Source organism: Oncorhynchus nerka, linkage group LG24 (assembly GCF_034236695.1).
Source record: "Oncorhynchus nerka isolate Pitt River linkage group LG24, Oner_Uvic_2.0, whole genome shotgun sequence".
Taxonomy (NCBI): Eukaryota; Metazoa; Chordata; class Actinopteri; order Salmoniformes; family Salmonidae; genus Oncorhynchus; species Oncorhynchus nerka.
In genome coordinates, this window is record NC_088419.1 from 78,356,956 (window position 1) to 78,373,128 (window position 16,173).

At 45.6% G+C, this 16,173-nt stretch overlaps 1 pseudogene; it reads right to left on the reverse strand.

Annotated features, from left to right (window-relative positions):
* Nucleotides 1-913: 913 nt before the first annotated feature.
* Nucleotides 914-16,173, reverse strand: part of LOC135564257 (insulin-like growth factor-binding protein 3) — a 48,436-nt pseudogene continuing 33,176 nt past the window's right edge.

Below are 16,173 nucleotides of genomic sequence, written 5' to 3' on the forward strand. Positions count from 1 at the left end.
TTGAGTACTGAATGTAGGCCTACTTACTATAACTCTGAAGTAGAACAGTATTGAGTACTGAATGTAGGCCTACTTACTATAACTCTGAAGTAGAACAGTATTGAGTACTGAATGTAGGCCTACTTACTATAGCTCTGAAGTAGGACAGTGTTGAGTACTGAATGTAGGCCTACTTACTATAACTCTGAAGTAGAACAGTATTGAGTACTGAATGTAGGCCTACTTACTATAACTCTGAACTAGACAGTATTGAGTACTGAATATAGGCCTACTTACTATAACTCTGAACTAGACAGTATTGAGTACTGAATGTAGGCCTACTTACTATAACTCTGAACTAGACAGTAGTGAGTACTGAATGTAGGCCTACTTACTATAACTCTGAAGTAGGACAGTATTGAGCACTGAATGTAGGCCTACTTACTATAACTCTGAACTATACAATAGTGAGTACTGAATGTAGGCCTACTTACTATAACTCTGAAGTAGGACAGTATTGAGCACTGAATGTAGGCCTACTTACTATAACTCTGAACTATACAGTAGTGAGTACTGAATGTAGGCCTACTTACTATAACTCTGAAGTAGGACAGTATTGAGCACTGAATGTAGGCCTACTTACTATAACTCTGAACTAGACAGTAGTGAGTACTGAATGTGGGCCTACTTACTATAACTCTGAACTAGGACAGTATTGAGCACTGAATGTAGGCCTACTTACTATAACTCTGAACTAGACAGTAGTGAGTACTGAATGTAGGCCTACTTACTATAACTCTGAACTAGGACAGTATTGAGCACTGAATGTAGGCCTACTTACTATAACTCCGAAGTAGGGCCGTATTGAGTACTGAATGTACTGCTCAGCTCTCTGATGTAACACAGCCTAACTTGTAAAAACACCCTCGAGCCGTTCAACAGTAAATGAAAATAGTGTTTATTTTTTTATTTTAAAAAGACATTAAATACAAATTATATTTTAACAAAATAATGTTCCTTTCTCAAAGAAAATAATAGCTGTGTGATTTTCTAGATTAGTAACATGAAAAGCTTTTTTTCTTTAAAGAATCAAAACTCTTTAAACAATAAAAGTTGAAACAAAATGTAAAAATAAAGTACAATTACCCGTGAACAGAAGAGAGATTCTTACATGACCACCAGAAAAGTGACAAAATGTTAGAGAGACAGAGGTGCCCCTGGATGTGGACCGAGACTGAGACGGGATGGCATCGCGTGCACATTGCTGTGCACGTTTGTGTGAACGTTGGTGTGTACGGAGAGAAGTGTTGGAGCAGTGACCGATGGACTGACTGAGAGTTTCACTTGACTACAGACCCATTGGATTACACAACAGGATTGGGCTACATTCCATTCAGTTAATTCAGAAAAGTCAGTTGAAATTCAAATTCAACATTTCCTCATGAAGATTTTCAGATTATTGTATTGACTGAATAGAAATAAAACTGACCCCAACTTTGTTACAAACCAATTAGTCAACAGACCAGTGACCTGAGTGCCTGAGTGCCTGACCGACTGACAGTTACCGTGGGCAACAAACCAGAGATGTTTAAAGTTTACAAAAATAATTATAGAAGAAAATGTTAATTAAAAAAATGTAACATTCATTAGTGATTACATTCCCCAAAATTTGCTGAATCAACTTCGAGTTTGCTCTACAATCAGTGAGTCACTGAATTGTTGGTTAGAAAAAAACGTAGTTTGGATCAGTTTATAATTCTTTCTTAGATAAATAACTTGTTTATTTATTTAATTTGAAGTACCGTACGTGTCAGCCACATAGCCACGAAAACATTTTCAATATAGAAAAAGACTAACAAAAAACAGGGAAGTAGTGGGGCAATATCTTAAACATAATTGAATTATCCCGAAATCAAGTCTTCAAATAGAATGGCTTGCAGCCTCAGCGGGTTGGCTGGTTTGAAGATGGTGTTGTTGTTGTTGTTTGTTTTAAAGTGTGTGTGCATCCAATTCCATGCTACCGAGCTACTGGGCTAGCATTCCTTGTCGTGCACACTCCACTGTTCAAGTCTGCATCTTCAATGGCATCCTATTCCCTATGTAGTGCATCACTTTTGATCAGGGCCCATAGGGAATTATATACGAAATATGGTGCCATTTCAGACACAGGATATGTGAAAGCGTCATACAGGAAGCAGGGAGCACTTCTAGGAGGACCACGCCCCCTCCCTCAGACCCCCTGTCTGCTTCTTGAATGCATATTTGGTTCTGCATCCACCTGGTGGAGTTATGTTGGCATAAGATCATACAAGCATCTCCAAGAAACAATATCAACAAAAATAAAACACACTTTGCATAGAATGGAAATTGTGAGGAGGGGCGTTTGTTCTCCAGGCTGAGTAAAGTCACAGTCAGAAGTGCTTGTGTAACATTGTTTTTTCTTTTGTTGTTGTTGATGTTTTGTTCTACAGTGCTATAAACCTTGTTAAATGTTGCACCAATTAAAAGGTATGACTACTACGCTACAATGGGTAGAGATGGTCTTTAACTGTGAGGAGCGCTGTAGGAAAGTTGGTTGGGTGCAGCTAAAGTGCTTTAAGTGGTTGTGCTTGGCCTCGAAGCTGGCTCCTATGGCATAGAGAGCAGCCCGGTCCCACCGAGCATGCCCAGTCTAAAGGACCCCACACCAGGACATATGCACCATAGACAGGAAGAGTACTGCAGATAGAGGGACCATGTTGTCATGACAACAGCACTGGCCCTATTTCCTGAATGAAGAAGTGATGGTTTGGCTAACTATGCTAACCCAACCCGCCAGCTAGCTAACCAGACCAGGGCTGCAGGGTGGTAACGTTATGTGAGAACCTGTTGATTTATTTTTTTGAATCCCCATGAACTTTTGCAAAAGCAGCAGCTACTCTTCCTGGGGTCCTATGAGGACCGCAGAGGGCTAACCAAGGAATATGAGAAAGGGAGGGGTAGGGGTCAGGGATGGGGAAAAGGGGGAGAGGGGCAGTGTGGGTTTAAGGCACCGTTATTCGGCACCGTCTCCATTCCTTTCCTTCCCCCTAAACCTGTAAATGTGACGCAGCACATCGGGCGGGACAAGCTGGTTGCTATGGAGACAGTGGGGAAGGCCAGTGGTGTCCAACATGGCAGGGAAGAGGTCAGAGGCCGGCCTACCCATAAGCCTTCACTTCATAATGATGGATCCTGAGAAAGGGGAGGAGTCTCTGCATGACAGGATAGAAGGGGGCAGGGTTTGGATGTCAAGAGGTTTTCTTACACCTCTAAACTGAGCTTATTGAAAGACAGCATTTACACGCACATACACATACACACACACACAAACACTCATACATGCTCACACGCAGGCATACACACACACACAAACACTCATACATGCTCACACGCAGGCATACACACACACACAAACACTCATACATGCTCACACACACACACACACACACACACACACACACACACACACACACACACACACACACACACACACACACACACACACACACACACACACACACACACACACACACACACACACACACACACACAAACACTCATACATGCTCACACTCATGCTCACACGCAGGCATACACACATGCACGCACACACACATGCATGCATACACACACACAAACATACACAAGCATGTTGCGTTGGGTCACAGTCACAGACAAGTCCTCTTTAAAGTGAGTGGAAAAGTCCCTCCATCCTCTCTCTCTAAAATAATAGTGCAGATGTTTAGTTTCTCTCTCTGTTGTTTTCATACGAGGGGTAGCTAGAGGTTCCCATAGCACAGAGCAGATAGCTGCAGATGATGGACAGAAGGCTTGGCCTATTAGGCTGTGCTGTCCCAGTCTGCCCCTCCCTTCCCCTCCCTCCCCCTCTCTTCCCCTCCCTCCCTCTCCCTCCCCCACCCGGCAGTAATGTGACCTGAGGTCAACGGTCCGGCACTCTTTCGACGGTTACGTGCAAGGCAGGAGTTTAAAAAAGTATCTCTCTCTCCCATTCCTCTCTCCTTCTTGCCTCATTCTTTCTCTCCATCACTCCATCCTCTCTCTGCCTCTCATTTGTTCTCCAGGTTGTTGCACTGGGATTCTCCTCTCTCCTTTCCATCATAGCCAGGGAGAGGCTGACCGTACTTATCCACACACCAGCAGTAACCCCTCTTCCTCCCTTTGGAAGGACGGCACTGCAGAGAGAGAGAGAGGGAGAGAGAGAGAGAACATGATTGATTTAATGCAATATATTAACAACCTACAGTCTGTCATATAAAAGTCTTGTCATCTTTGACTAAACTAGGAAAGGAGCTTTTTCTGTCAGACATTTACAGTCTTCAGGTGTAAATAGTTAACACCAGCATGGGAGGGAAGGGATAACAAACTAAGACCATTCAACTAGCCCTGGCCCATAGCTATAGCATAGAAACACTCAGAGAGGGGAGAACGGGACAGACAGAAAGACAGACAGGAGAGAGAATGAGAGACAGACAGACAGACAGACAGACAGACAGACAGACAGACAGACAGACAGACAGACAGACAGACAGACAGACAGACAGACAGACAGACAGACAGACAGACAGACAGACAGAGGAAGTAAGGACGAGGACGTATCGCTTTGAGACAGGTAGGTAGAGAAAGGGGAATGAGAGAAAGGAAGAGAAAGAGAGGGGAATCAGAGACAGAGAGGGAGACAGACATTGGATAGTCCAGATACTCCATCTACAGATGGTCATACTATCAACATACTATATGTGGATAAGCAAGAGAGGGGAAAGAAGACAGAGAGAGGAAAGTGGACAGAGAGGGGAAGAGGACAGAGAGGGGAAAGAATACAAAGAGGGGAATGAAGAAAGAGATGGGAAAGAGGACAGAGAGGGGAAAGAGAACAGAGAGGGGAGAGAGGACAGAGGACAGAGAGGGGGAAGAGGACAAATAGGGGAATGAAGACAGGGAGGGGAAAGAGGACAGAGAGGGGAAAGAGGACAGAGAGGGGAAAGAGGACAGAGAGGGGAGAGAGGGGAGAGAGGACAGAGAGGGGAAACAGAACAGAGAGGGGAAAGAGGACAGAGAGGGGAAAGTGGACAGAGAGGGGAAAGAGGACAGAGAGGGGAAAGAGAACAGATAGGGGAATGAAGACAGAGAGGGGAAAGATGACAGAGAGGGGAAAGTGGACAGAGAGGGGAGAGAGGACAGATAGGGGAATGAAGACAGAGAGGGGAAAGAGAACAGATAGGGGAAAGAGAACAGATAGGGGAATGAAGACAGAGAGGGGAAAGAGGACAGAGAGGGGAAAGAGAACAGAGAGGGGAAAGAGGACAGAGGGGAAAGTGGACAGATAGGGGACTGAAGACAGAGAGGGGAAAGAAGACAGAGAGGGGAAAGAGGACAGAGAGGGGAAAGTGGACAGAGAGGGGAAAGTGGACAGAGAGGGGAAAGAGGACAGAGAGGGGAAAGAGGACAGAGAGGGGAATGAAGACAGAGAGGGGAAAGAGGACAGAGAGGGAAAGTGGACAGAGAGGGGAAAGAGGACAGAGAGGGAAAGTGGACAGAGAGGGAAAGAGAACAGATAGGGGAATGAAGACAGAGAGGGGAAAGTGGACAGAGAGGGGAGAGAGGACAGATAGGGGAATGAAGACAGAGAGGGAAAGAAGACAGAGAGGGGAAAGAGGACAGAGAGGGGAAAGAGAACAGATAGGGGAAAGAGAGGGAATGAAGACAGAGAGGGGAAGAGGACAGAGAGGGGAAAGGGACAGAAAGAGGACAGAGAGGGGAAAGAGGACAGAGAGGGGAAAGAGAGGACAGAGAGGGGAATGAAGACAGAGAGGGGAAAGAGAGGACAGAGAGGGGAAAGAAGACAGAGAGGGAAAGTGGACAGAGAGGGGAAAGGGAAGAGAGGGGAAAGTGGACAGAGAGGGAAAGAGGACAGAGAGGGGAAAGAGGACAGAGAGGGGAATGAAGACAGAGAGGGGAAAGAAGACAGAGAGGGGAAAGAGGACAGAGAGGGGAAAGTGGACAGAGAGGGGAAAGAGGACAGAGAGGGGAAAGTGGACAGAGAGGGGAAAGATAACAGATAGGGGAATGAAGACAGAGAGGGGAAAGAGGACAGAGAGGGGAAAGAGGACAGAGAGGGGAAAGTGGACAGATAGGGGAATGAAGACAGAGAGGGGAAAGAAGACAGAGAGGGGAAAGAGGACAGAGAGGGGAAAGTGGACAGAGAGGGGGTGGACAAGAGGGGAAAGAGGACAGAGAGGGGAAAGAGGACAGAGAGGGGAATGAAGACAGAGAGGGGAAAGAAGACAGAGAGGGGAAAGAGGACAGAGAGGGGAAAGTGGACAGAGAGGGGAAAGAGGACAGAGAGGGGAAAGAGGACAGAGAGGGGAGAGAGAACAGATAGGGGAATGAAGACGGAGACAGGAAAGAGGACAGAGAGGGGAAATAGAACAGAGAGGGGAGAGAGGACACAGAGGGGAAAGAGGACAGAGAGGGGAAAGAGGACAGAGAGGGGAAAGAGGACAGAGAGGGGAAAGTGGACAGAGAGGGGAAAGTGGACAGATAGGGGAATGAAGACAGAGAGGGGAATGAAGAAAGAGAGGGGAAAGAAGACAGAGAGGGGAAAGAGGACAGAGAGGGGAAAGAGGACAGAGAGGGTAAAGTGGACAGAGAGGGGAAAGTGGACAGATAGGGGAATGAAGACAGAGAGGGGAAAGAAGACAGAGAGGGGAAAGAGGACAGAGAGGGGAAAGTGGACAGAGAGGGGAAAGAGGACAGAGAGGGGAAAGAGGACAGAGAGGGGAAAGAGGACAGAGAGGGGAGAGAGAACAGATAGGGGAATGAAGACGGAGACAGGAAAGAGGACAGAGAGGGGAAATAGAACAGAGAGGGGAGAGAGGACAGAGAGGGGAAAGAGGACAGAGAGGGGAAAGAAGACAGAGAGGGGAAAGAGGACAGAGAGGGGAAAGATAGGGGAATGAAGACAGAGAGGGGAAAGTGGACAGAGAGGGAAAGTGGACAGATAGGGGAATGAAGACAGAGAGGGGAATGAAGAAAGAGAGGGAAAGAAGACAGAGAGGGGAAAGAGGACAGAGAGGGGAAAGTGGACAGAGAGGGGAAAGAGGACAGAGAGGGGAAAGTGGACAGAGAGGGGAAAGTGGACAGATAGGGGAATGAAGACAGAGAGGGAAAGAGGACAGAGAGGGGAAAGAGGACAGAGAGGGGAAAGTGGACAGAGAGGGGAAAGAGGACAGAGAGGGGAAAAGAGGACAGAGAGGGAGAGAGAACAGATAGGGGAATCAAGACAGGAGAGGAAAGAGGAAAGAGACAGAGGGGAAAGAGGACAGAGAGGGAAAGTGGACAGAGAGGGGGAAAGTGGACAGAGAGGGGAAAGAGGACAGAGAGAGGGAAAGAAGACAGAGAGGGAAAGAGGGGACAGAGAGGGAAAGTGGACAGAGAGGGGAAAGAGGACAGAGAGGACAGAGAGGAAAGAACAGATAGGGGAATGAAGACAGAGTGGACAGATAGGGAATGAAGACAGAGAGGGGGGAAAGAAGAGAAGACAGAGGGGAAAGAGGACAGAGAGGGGAAAGTGGACAGAGAGGGGAAAGTGGACAGAGAGGGAAATGGACAGAGACAGGGGAAAGAAGACAGAGAGGGGGGAAGAGGGAAAGAGGACAGGAGGGAAAGAGGACAGAGAGGGGAAATAGGACAGAGAGGGGAGAAGAGGACAGAGAGGGGAAAGAGGACAGAGAGGGGAAATAGAGAGAGGGGGAGGACAGAGAGGGGAGGACAGAGAGGGGGAAGACAGAGAGGGAAAGAGGACAGAGAGGGGAAAGAGGACAGAGAGGGGAAAGTGGACAGAGAGGGGAAAGTGGACAGATAGGGGAATGAAGACAGAGAGGGAATGAAGAAGAGAGGGGAAAGAAGACAGAGAGGGGAAAGAGGACAGAGAGGGGAAAGAGGACAGAGAGGGGAAAGTGGACAGAGAGGGGAAAGAGGACAGAGAGGGGAATGAAGACAGAGAGGGGAAAGAAGACAGAGAGGGGAAAGAGGACAGAGAGGGGAAAGTGGACAGAGAGGGGAATGAAGGGGACAGAGAGGGGAATGAAGACAGAGAGGGAAAGGGAGAAGGGGAAGACAGAGGGAGGGAAAGAGGACAGAGAGGGGAAAGTGGACAGAGAGGGGAAAGTGGACAGAGAGGAAAGTGGACAGATAGGGGAATGAAGACAGAGAGGGAATGAAGACAGAGAGGGGAAAGAAGACAGAGAGGGGAAAGAGGACAGAGAGGGGAAAGTGGACAGAGAGGGGACAGATAGTGGACAGAGAGAGGGAAAGAGGACAGAGAGGGGAAAGTGGACAGAGAGGGGAAAGAGGACAGAGAGGGGAAAGAGGACAGAGAGGGGAGAGAGAACAGATAGGGGAATGAAGACGGAGACAGGAAAGAGGACAGAGAGGGGAAATAGAACAGAGAGGGGAGAGAGGACAGAGAGGGGAAAGAGGACAGAGAGGGGAAAGAGGACAGAGAGGGGAAAGAGGACAGAGAGGGGAAAGTGGACAGAGAGGGGAAAGTGGACAGATAGGGGAATGAAGACAGAGAGGGGAATGAAGAAAGAGAGGGAAAGAAGACAGAGAGGGGAAAGAGGACAGAGAGGGGGAAAGAGGACAGAGAGGGGAAAGTGGACAGAGAGGGAAAGTGGACAGATAGGGGAATGAAGACAGAGAGGGGAAAGAAGACAGGGGAAAGAGGACAGAGAGGGGAAAGTGGACAGAGAGGGGAAAGAGGACAGAGAGGGGAAAGAGGACAGAGAGGGGAAAGAGGACAGAGGGAGGGGAAAGGGGAAGGACAGACAGAGGGACAGAAGGGGAAATAGAACAGAGAGGGGAGAGAGGACAGAGAGGGGAAAACAGAGAGGGGAAAGGACAGAGAGGGGAAAAGAGGACAGAGAGGGGAAAGAGGACAGAGAGGGGAAAGTGGACAGAGAGGGGAAAGTGGACAGATAGGGGAATGAAGACAGAGAGGGAAAGAAGACAGAGAGGGGAAAGAGGACAGAGAGGGGAAAGTGGACAGAGAGGGGAAAGAGGACAGAGAGGGGAAAGAGGACAGAGAGGGGAGAGAGAACAGATAGGGGAATCAAGACGGAGACAGGAAAGAGGACAGAGAGGGGAAAGAGGACAGAGAGGGGAAAGTGGACAGAGAGGGGAAAGTGGACAGATAGGGGAATGAAGACAGAGAGGGGAAAGAAGACAGAGAGGGGAAAGAGGACAGAGAGGGGAAAGTGGACAGAGAGGGGAAAGAGGACAGAGAGGGGAGAGAGAACAGATAGGGGAATGAAGACAGAGAGGGGAATGAAGACAGAGAGGGGAAAGAAGACAGAGAGGGGAAAGAGGACAGAGAGGGGAAAGTGGACAGAGAGGGGAAAGTGGACAGATAGGGGAATAAAGACAGAGAGGGAAAGAAGACAGAGAGGGAAAGAGGACAGAGGGGGAAAGTGGACAGAGAGGGAAAGAGGACAGAGAGGGGAAAGAGGACAGAGAGGGAGAGAACAGATAGGGAATGAAGACAGAGAGGGGAAAGAGGACAGAGAGGGGAAATAGGACAGAGAGGGGAGAGGACAGAGAGGGGAAAGAGGACAGAGAGGGGAGAGAGGACAGAGAGGGGAAAGAGAACAGATAGGGGAATGAAGACAGAGAGGGGAAAGAGGACAGAGAGGGGAAAGAAGACAGAGAGGGGAAAGAGAACAGATAGGGGAATGAAGACAGGGAGTGGAAAGAGGACAGAGAGGGGAAAGAAGACAGAGAGGGGAAAGAGGACAGAGAGGGGAGAGAGGACAGAGAGGGGAAAGAGAACAGATAGGGGAATGAAGACAGAGAGGGGAAAGAGGACAGAGAGGGGAAAGAAGACAGAGAGAGGAAAGAGAACAGATAGGGGAATGAAGACAGATAGGAAAATGAAGACAGAGAGGGGAAAGAGGACAGAGAGGGGAAAGAAGACAGAGAGGGGAAAGAAGACGGAGAGGGGAAAGAGAACAGAGAGGGGGAAGAGGACAGAGAGGGGAAAGAGGACAGAGAGGGGGAAGAGGACAGAGAGGGGAAAGAGGACAGAGAGGGGAAAGAGAACAGATAGGGGAATGAAGACAGAGAGGGGAAAGAGGACAGAGAGAGGGAATAGAACAGATAGGGGAATGAAGACAGAGAGGGGAATGAAGACAGAGAGGGGAAAGAGGACAGAGAGGGGAAAGAGAACAGATAGGGGAATGAAGACAGAGAGGGGAAAGAGGACAGAGAGGGGAAAGAAGACAGAGAGGGGAGAGAGGACAGATAGGGGAATGAAGACAGAGAGGGAAAGAGGACAGAGAGGGGAAAAAGAACAGAGAGGGGAAAGAGAACAGAGGGGAATGAAGACAGAGAGGGGAAAGAGGACAGAGAGGGAAAGAAGACAGAGAGGGAGAGAGGACAGAGAGGGGAGAGAGGACAGATAGGGGAATGAAGACAGAGAGGGAAAGAGGACAGAGAGGAGAGAGGACAGATAGGGGAATGAAGACAGAGAGGGGAAAGAGGACAGAGAGGGGAGAGAGGACAGATAGGGGAATGAAGACAGAGAGGGGAAAGAGGACAGAGAGGGGAGAGAGGACAGATAGGGGAATGAAGACAGAGAGGGGAAAGAGGACAGAGAGGGGAAATAGAACAGAGATGGGAGAGAGGACAGAGAGGGGGAAGAGGACAAAGAGGGGGAGAGGACAGAGAGGGGAAAGAAGAGAGAGAGGGGAAAGAAGACAGAGAGGGGAAAGAGAACATTATTTAACCAGGAAGGGCTCATTGAGACAACGTGAAAAACTGCAAGTAATCTAGTAAAAACCATTGAATTCACAAGAGAATACAAAATTTAAAAAACAGCAAATTAAAAACATTGACAGGTCAGGAAATCAGCCTCAAAATCCTTCATCAGTGATTTAGAAATACCAATCGGGACAAGTTCTTCCAGTTAAAAAATATTTTGTAAGGCGTTCCAAGACGATGGAGCAGAGTACATAAAAGCCCTTGTACCAAATTCAGTTTGGACATTTAGAACAGTTAGCAGGATAAAGTCCAGCGAATGAAGAGAGTACCCACCACATTTATGAACAATAAAAATGCCCAAATAAAAAGGTAGTAAACCCAAAATGGCTTTGTGAATAAAAGTATACCAGTGCCCGAGGGAAAGTGACAGAGAAGGCCAGCCAACCCTGGTATACAAAGTGCAGTGGAATAAGGGTTTTGCAGTTTAAAATAAATCTCAAAGTGGAAATGGACAAAGGGTGTCAATTGATCTCAAACACTGAGTGGAAGCATTCATATATAAAATCTCCCCATAGTCTAGTAAAGGCATACATGTAGCTGATACTAGCCTCCTTCTGGCTTCAAAAGAAAAACAAAAGAAAAATAAAATCCCAATTTCAGTTTACATTAAAAAAGAGGCCGTCATCATTTAAAATTCCAAGATATTGCAACCTCAATCTCCTTGCCCTGACAGGTAGTAATAGGTGAAAGGTTCAGAGGTCTTTTTCTTGCATTAGAAAACACCATTAGTTGAGTTTTGTCAGTATTGAGGATAAGCTTCAATTGACACAAGGTATGTTGAACAGTATAAAAATCCGTTTACATGTTCTGGAAAGCTTTTGTAAGAGACAAAGCACAGTGGTAAATAACAGTATCATCAGCATAAAAATGAAGTTGTGCATTTTGGACATTTTTGTCTAAATAATTTATATAAATAGTGAATAAGAGAGGACCAAGTTCATAGCCTTGGGGCACACCATTCAAGACAGACAATTTAACAGACTTAAGCCCATCAAATTGAGTGCACTGAGTTCTATCAGACAGATAGTTAGAAAACCATGTAACTGGATGCTCCGAAATACCTACACTCGACCAGCTCTGCCTCAGTATAGCATGATCAACTGTATCAAAAGCCTTAGAGCACATATGTCAGAGTCAAGGACAGACATCCAACCCGCAAGAAGGTTTTTTACGGCCCCTGGGATGATCTTGATTTATTATTAGAAAGCCAGCAGCAAGGGGCAGCCCGAGATCTTTTACACGCAAATACTACATTTCCCACAATGCAAAGGGAAGGACAGAGCAGTAGGCTGCTTCATTTCAATATTTATTGGCACAGCAGTCGGTCAGCATCACAGTAAAATTAACTTTCAGATACCCATCAAAAATGGCAAAACGGAAGGTGGATACTGAGAAGGGGTTTCAAACAAGGTGGGACGGAGTATATGTTCACGAAGGTAGCTGGAAAACCTGTGTGTCTTCTGTGGGAGAAAGTGTGGCGGTACTGAAAGAGTATAATCTGAGACGACATTAGAAACGAAACACGCGGACAAAAACAAGAATATGGACATGGAACAAAGGCTACAAAAGGCAGAGGAATTAAAACGAGGCCTCAAATCTCGACAGGCTCTGTTCAAAAAAGCCAAATCACAAGGCCAGGCTGCTGTCAAGGCCAGTTTTATTTTGGCAGAAGAGGCTAAATCAGCCCGGCCATTTACGGAGGGGATTTCATCAAAAAACTGCATGATTAAAGGACAGACGAAGTTTGCCCAGAAAAAAGGCAACTCTTTTTAAATGTGAGTCTGAGCAGAAACAGATTGGGAGAGAGTAGACCAGTTGTCCATCAATCTAAAAGAGCAGCTTGTGAAAAGGGAAAAGAGGCATATTCCAGCTGTGGATGAGAGCAGGACATTTCTGACATTGCCCAGTTGTCAAGATCCACGGAGTGGACTCCAAAAAGCGTGACAGAGAGTTTTGGCTTTACGTCCTATGCATGGCACAAGACGGGCATGATTTGTATGAAGAGGTGTCAAGATGTGTAAATGAGATGGAGCTGGGGAAAACAGTGGGTTTGACAACCGACGGAGCAGATGTGTGGACACAGGAGCGGACTGGTGGCGAAGAGAGGGAAAAGATGCAAGAGGAAAACGCGACAGGTGAGCTGACAGCTTATCATTGTATCATACACCAGGAAGCTCATTGAGTAAAGCCTTGAAAAATGGAGCATGTAATGAGCAATCATTGACAGTTAACTTTATCAGAGCCAAAGGTTTGAATCAGCGCCAGTTCAAGGCATTTCAGGGCCTCAAAATCCTTGACGGAGTTAGAAACGGAGCATGGTGATTTGCCTTATCACACAGAATGGCTAAGCCAGGGAAAGGTGCTTCAAAGATGTTTAGTTCGTGAGGAGATTTGTCTGTTCTTGGACAGCAAAGGGAAAGACACAACACAACTGGAGACGAAATGTTTCTGTGTGAAATGGCTTTTCTGTGTGACATTCGAGTCATCTGAATGCACATAAACTTGCAGCTGCAGGATCGGGAAAGTCATCTCTGATATGTACAGTACAGTGAAGGCATTTAAAACCAAACTGACTCTGTGGGAGAAAATGCCCAAAGAAAATTTGAGCCACTTTCCCAGCTGCCAGACCATGAAAGAGAAGCTCTCTACCAGTGCCCGAGCACACAGTTGGCTGATAAAATAGGTATGCCAGCTGACCCTGGCCGATTTGCTGACTTTGAAGCACAAAAAGCAGGTTGGAACTGCTCGTAACCCATTTGCTGTTGACATGGAAAGCTCACCACCAAACCTCCAAATGGAGTTGATTGACCTCAATGCAATGATGCACTGAGGGCAAAATACTGCAGTGGGTGCTGCGGAGTTCATTTCCTCCCGGCACAATGCCCCAGCTGCGCATCCAGGCTGCTCAAACGTTGTCTATGTTTGGCAGCACATACCTGTGTGAACAACTGTTTTCTTTGATGAACCTGAACAAAACATCACACAGAAACTTACTGCTGAACACCTCCACTCAATTCTGAGGATTTCTTCAGCTCAGAGCCTTCAACATTGATGAACTTGTGGAAAAGATGGGACACCACCAAGTATCACCCTCAACCTCAAACAAGTGAACATTACTGTGCAATCACATATTTAGAGTTTTTACTCAGTTCAAGTTTAAAAGTTAAAATTTAATATTTGTTTTCACTGCATGTTACTTTCCTTAAACAAAGTGTTGTTTTTGATTAATAGATTTTTGCACTTTATTTTTTGTATTTCAATCCAATTATATTTTAAAAATATTTCAGTTGAGTGGATGATAGAAAATTGCTATTATTGTTTTTCTTTGAAGTAAATTTAGCCCACTTTTGCTAAAATAGAAAATATAGTCTACTGATGGTGCCTTGAATACGGTTTTTTCATTTAATGTTCATGTTATGGGGATATTTATATAAAGGAAATTTGTCTTTTGTGTCTGTTGAAAATTAAAGATTACTGACAGAGCCATAAGAAAATATTGCTTTATTTATCTGATCATATTGTAATATATTTGTTAGGTTTTCAGTAGGTTCAATTAGGTTCACTAGACTATAGCGTCATTTAAAAAATTTTCAATGAACATTCGAACAGTCCGGCCCTCGTCTTGTAGCTGATTTTTTTATTTGGCCCTCCGTCCATTTGACTTTGACACCCCTGCCTTAGAGAGATCAATAAAAAATGAGACACAGTACTGTTTTTTCTCAATGGCTTCAGTGATATCATTTAAAACCTTCATGGCTGCTGTAATTATGCTATGCTTCTTCCTGAAGCCTGGTTGGTACATTGATAAAATAGAGTTAGTAAATAAAAAATATTTTAGCTGTTCACTTACAAGGGTTTCAAGTATTTTCACCAGGGGTGACAGCTTTGAGATTGGCCTATAATTATTTAAAAGAGTTGGATCTCCCCCTTTTAAAAGTGGTAGGACAAATGCTGATTTCCAGATCTTTGGAATTTCACTACATTCCAGGGTTAGATTGAACAGAGATGTAAGTGGTTCAGCTATGAAATCAGCTGCCAGATTTAAAAAGCAGGGATCCAAAAGTTCAGGACCTGCAGGCTTTCTCTGATCTAAGGATTTCAGCACTGTATGTACCACCTGCACTGAGAATGGCAAAACACAGCCTACCAGATGATACAAAGTGCTCATTGAAACAATTCAGCATTTCAGGTTTGTCATATACAGCAACAGAGTCCTTCAAAACACATGACGGCAATTCATTAACATTACTGTTACCAGACATTGACTTAAAAGCCTTCCAAAATGTTCTAGGGTCATTCAGGTTATCAGTGGTAACAGACATAAAATATTCAGACTTGTCCTTCCTGAGAAGAAAAGAACACTTGTTTCGTAACTGCCTAAAAATAAGGCAATCAGCATCAGAACGTGATTTCCTTGCTTTAGCCCAGGCTAGATTACGGTCGTGAATAATACAAGACAGCTCAGAAGAAAACCATGGATTATCCCGCCCTTTAACCCTGAACCTGCGGAATTGGGAATGTTTGTTTACCATTTGGGAAAAACCATCATGAAAGAATTTCCAGGCAGTTTCCATATCAGGGATAAACTCAATCTGCTCCAGTCAAAATAAAACAAATCATGAAAGAAAACCTGCTCATTAAAACCCTTCAGATTTCTCTTACGAATAAAATGTGGGTTTGTCTTAGGAACCTTAGTATTTCTAACAGCAACAGCACAATGGTCACTTAAATCATTATAAAAAAACACCAACCGCAGAATATTTACGTGGAACATTTGTCAATATCAAATCAATCAGAGAAGATTTATCTGGGCATTTAAGATTTGGGCGAGTGGGTGAGTTAATCAACTGGGTAAGATTCATAGAATTACAAAACATTTTTAAATCATCAGACACCGGCTTTAACCAACACCAGTTGAGATCACCAATCAAGATCATTTCCCTGTAAAGAAGTTTAGATATAAGGTGCGTCAAAGAAGAAAATGCATCACCGAGAGCAGAGGGGGGTCTTTAACAGCCAATCACAGTTATAGAGAGCAGAGGGGGGTCTATAACAGCCAATCACAGTTATAGAGAGCAGAGGGGGGTCGATAACAGCCAATCACAGTTATAGAGAGCAGAGGGGGGTCTTTAACAGCCAATCACAGTTATATAGAGCAGAGGGGGTCTATAACAGACAATCACAGTTATAGAGAACAGAGAGGGTCTATAACAACCAATCACAGTTATATAGAGCAGAGGGGGGTCTTTAACAGCCAATCACAGTTATATAGAGCAGAGGGGGTCTATAACAGCCAATCACAGTTATAGAGAGCAGAGGGGTCTATAACAGCCAACA